The sequence below is a fragment of the Palaemon carinicauda genome, chromosome 2 (genome assembly GCF_036898095.1).
Source record: "Palaemon carinicauda isolate YSFRI2023 chromosome 2, ASM3689809v2, whole genome shotgun sequence".
NCBI classification, from domain to species: Eukaryota; Metazoa; Arthropoda; class Malacostraca; order Decapoda; family Palaemonidae; genus Palaemon; species Palaemon carinicauda.
The window spans coordinates 1,189,657-1,194,656 of record NC_090726.1 but is presented as its reverse complement, the minus strand read 5'-3'; the positions used below and the strand labels follow the sequence as shown (position 1 = coordinate 1,194,656).

Sequence of the window (5,000 nt, the reverse complement as noted above, 5' to 3'; positions counted from 1 at the left end):
TATGAAAGATTATAGCTAATATTCAAAGTTTAACTTATTCTCGACAATGTTTTTTTTTTTTTTATATGGCACGTACTCATTTTGGATCGGCTTTTGAAATTGTGGTCATTGTTGCTAGATTTATATAAGCCTAGACTAAATATTTTAACAATGATAATAGTATAAACTAGAAAAGCATTCTGAGAGTGCAGACCTCCCCCACGGCAGCCTATTACTTGAAACCAGCTTGCCTTTCCCAGAATCAGTTTAGACCATAAGCGTATATGAAGTCTGTATGACAACCATATGCGAACTTATGGTTAAGGTTAGGGTTAATTCGGTCGTCATTTTGCTCGACCTTGACCTTTGACCTAAGACTTTCAAAACTGAATCACTTTCATTTCTCAACATAAAAATTAATCCCTGAAAGTTTCACTACTCTTTGGATTAAAATGTTGCTAAGAAATTGTTAACAAACAAACGAAGAGACAAACGGGCAAACGTGCAAATAGACAAACAGGGGCGAAAACATAACCTTCTCTCAAATTCGTTGGCTGAGGTAATAACAACAATGATAACAACAATGATACCTTCCAGAAGTGAATGCTATATTCAATATAAAAAAAAAAACAGCAAAAAAAAAATCTGGCAATGATATTCAAAAAGAATAACAACACCGTTTCAAACGTGGCTGGTTTAAAGTAGTCCTGGATATGTAGTGACTGATAGAATTCTGTTCAATATCTCTGTATAAAAGTGTTGAACCTTACATATTTTTCTTTCCAATAACAAGTAATTTTTAAATCATTATAATGATATTCACAGCAAGCGGTGTTTTAATCAGTATCCTATGTATTTTTATAGATGAGTTATACTAATTTTCAGTATTTATGTATATCTTCAAAGAATTGGAAAAGAAGTAAAGAAAAACGAAGGATATAAATCATTGGTAGCGTTAGCCACACATTTTAATAAATTAAATAAAACTGTGATATACGGTCCTTGTCTTTGATAAACAAAGTTCCTCAAAATATTGGCTCTATCTTTCAAAAATAGGTATTTTCAAAAAAGAAAATAGTAAAATTCTATCAAATCAAGAAAACTATTGAGGCTGCTATAGGTGATTAAAAATTTGATATAAAGTATTTTTTCCTATTACTTTTTTTTCCTTTTTTTGCAGAGAAATTCGTGTTAATTTTTTTCTTAATTAATATATTTTGCATTGAGCAAAGAAAATCTAAAAGATTTATCTGGCCTTTAAAACCTTCATATAATTCTTTTGTGTGTTTATATGTGTTTGTATGTCTGTGTGTGTATCTATAAAAGATTTAGTATCCAGTATCAAGACATAAATAAACTACATGAATATTCTAAAATACTTCAGATTTTCTAAATAAGTTATAGACTAGGAAAATCGTCTTATTTATTTATTTATGATTTTTTATTCATTTATTGAATGTCTATTTAATTTATCAATTTATTTCAACACAGTATAGTTCAATGGGACAATAATACTTCCCTGGTACAACCTGCAACCTTAATTGACATATAGTTTCATAAATATTTCCTTTTATTTTGTTTATTTACGTTTCCCTTCTAAAGATAAAATAATAATTAGATTCCTGGATTATAAAACGAAATTGAAGTTTGTGGAAAAGCATTTGACACTCGCACATAAGTGTGACTTTCATTTCGACCAACTGACATGTGCAATCATTACTGCTCTCTTACAGCTGTGTCATGACGATGTGGATTCCTTGGATATTCATTTTCATAAAAGGTACGATCACTCAGGAATAGGTGCCGGGCAGAGCTCTGCTTACAAAAGGAATTCTCGCTTTAACCTATGTTTTATCTAATTCACACACGTGTAAAACAGTTAAAGAATTCAACATTTTTACAGTGATATTTCTAGCCTTTAGATATATGTCAAAACATTTTGAAATATAATTTCCTCTCTTTTCTCTTGCTTTATAATACATCGAACATAATCATGATATAGATTAAAAGCATCGTTAAAAGTCTGGATAAATCAAGTTTTTTTATTTTAAATTCTTATTCACTTGTTTTCATAATCTTCTTGTATATATAAATAGATATAAATTTTTACGATTCAGGGGGAAAACGCTGCTTAGCAGTATTGATTCCAAGAAAAAAAAGATAAATTTTTTTTTTGTTTTTTGTTATGCAATCAAAATTATTCTGGAATTAAGTTGTTATACATAAGTTCAATTACAATGAATAATAAATAACTTGATATGCGGAATATCAGAAGTTAATATACACCCAGTTAAATATGCGCACCTTGATCACAAATAAAATACGAGTTAAGCAAAGAATATAAAGAAACACTCATCATACATAAATCACTACTCTTTTATTTTTATTAAAATAAGACTAACACTATAAGAAAAAATTCGCTTAATGAACGGCTTATGGGGACTCATAAGACGTTAAAGCCTGTTTATTATGATTTTTTTTCCCGGGTAACATATATAAAATTCTTTGCAAAAAAGTACTATGTACCAACCGTATGTCACACGATCATACATAGTAACGACATTTAATTTTGTGTATATATTATGCTTGTATCTTCGCTCTCCCCTCGCACTAACATTGAACCTGAAATAACGTGTCTGTTTTTCTCACCGTTAACTGTTAACTGGTGCGGTGTCGGTTGAATAGGAAATTTCCGGTTGCATTGAGTTTTTGTATATAAAGGCGAGTGTTCTGTAATAAAGTTACTCAGTTGCTATCATCTTGCCTTTGAGTCACAACCTTCTCTCGGCTCATTACATTGGTGACCCCGGAAGTCGACTGGCTCCTCCCGCCTTCCACCACCCCCTCGCCTCTCCATCGTTGGTACTATGGCGGACTCCCCAGAAGTTGCCGCTGCCCCATTGAAACTTTCGTCAGTCGCCAGCGGTGAGGCGTTTGCTTGGTTTCAGCGCTCAGAAGTCCAGTTTCGCATCAAGGGCATGACTCGCTCAACCACCAAAGCATATTATGTTCTCGCGGTGATACCCGAGGACACCTTCCCGGAAATATCCGACTGGCTTTGTGAACAAGGAGACACCCCAATAGTGTAGGACGCCCTCAAAACATACCTTCTACAGCAGTACTTGCCATCGCCAGCCTCACGTATAGCAAAGCTTTTTCAGCTCTCTCAACAACCACTGGGGGACCAAAGGGCTTCACTCGCCCTCAGGGAAATAACCAGTATCGCTTGCCTGCAACCTGCCGCAGACGGCTCTCCTCATGAGGTGAACCTACTTCGTGCCCTTTGGATACGCCGTTTACCCGAACCTGTACGCGCTGACATACCCGATGTCGATAGTTTACCCATAAAGGACTTGATGACCAAACCCGCCGCCCTTATGGAGGGCCACTTTAAGACCTCCATCAACGCCTCCACTCCTGACGAAGGGGACACCTATTCAACGTCAACCAAACCTATCGTGAATGCCGTAGGATATACACGCCTACCCCGTGACGTGCTGAAGCGGTGACACCCACCACCCACCACTCACTCGCGCTCCAACCAACAACTTCTAAAGCCACTTACTACCTCCCATCCGCTGCAGTTTTGCTACTACCACAACAGACTCGGGGCAACCGCGAAGAAATGTGCCAAGGATTGTCAGTGTAAGTAGGCCAACGCTCGTGGCGGTGGCCTCTCGCGTTTCTAATCTTTTCTTTTTACATGATGCAGGAACGGGCGTGCGATTTTTGGTAGACATGGGTGCTTGTTGTTCTCTTTTGCCAAGGGAACTCTTTATTACACGACGTAGTCTGTCTACATCTGCCGACATCTGCTTGGTAGCTGCCAACGGATCTGCGATACCCACCTACAGTTACAAGAAACTCACATTATCGTTTGGAAATGGTAAATTTAATTGGAAGTCTCTCGTTGTTGATGTCACATTGCCAATCCTTGGTGCAGATTTCCTCTCTCATTTCCACCTTCTGGTCGATGTTGCCCACCGGCGATTGGTCAATGCAGACTCGTACTTGTCGACACCTCTTTAAACCGCCCCCTCCAACCTCGCTCTCCAGATCAGCGCACCCACGGATGCCTACGCCCACCTCCTCACGTCGTACCCGTAATTTTAACGTCCAGAACTTTGCCAAACGCCCACGGCTCCTGACAAGCACGGTATTTATCACCATATCCAGACGACGGGACCCCCAGTCTTCGCAAAATTCAGACGTCTGGCACCGGAACGATTGGCAGCCGCCAAACAAACGTTCGCCGAAATGGAGGAAATGGGCCTTTGCCAAAAGGCCTCCAGCTCATGGTCGTCACCCTTACACATTGTTCTGAATAAAGACGGCTCCCTCCATCTGTGCGGGGATTACAGGCGCCTAAACATGCAAACAGAACCGGATCACTACCCCTACCCAAACATCGCCGACGGGACCTCCTACCTACACAAAACAAAAGTTTTCTCCACGCTCGACCTCCTGAAGGGGTATTATCAGGTGCCTATGAACCCAGAAGACATCCCCAAGACCACCATCACCACTCCAATTAGTACATACACCTTCCATTAATCCTGTTTTGGCCTTCGTAATGCTGGGGCCACGTTTCAACGTCTCATGGATGGCATCTTAGGGGACCTCCCCTGCTGTGTATGTTATGTTGACGACATACTTGTGTTCTCCTCCTCAAAAGAGGAACACCTCCGTCACCTGTGCATTGTACTCGACCGCCTGCAGCAAAATGGCCTTGTATTCCGGTATGACAAGTGTACCTTTGGCGCCAATGAAGTTTTGTTCTTAGGCCACCGAATCAGATCTGAAGGAGTCCATCACCTCCCTGAGAAGGTAGCAGCCGTTCAGGACTTCCCTGTGCCCTCGACTGTCAAAGCTCTGCAGGAAATTTTGGGCATGATCAAGTATTATCATTGTTTTCTGCCAGCCATTGCCGCCACTCTTGCTCCCCTCTACGCCTCCGTCAAGGGCAAGCCAAAGGACCTGAAGTGGGGTCCCCTCCAAGAAGCGGCCTTCTGCAATGCAAA

General features: G+C 39.9%; 1 pseudogene; it reads left to right on the top strand.

The window, feature by feature from the left end:
- LOC137614705 (uncharacterized) overlaps positions 1-5,000 on the top strand; it is a 40,720-nt pseudogene that overhangs the window by 35,331 nt on the left and 389 nt on the right.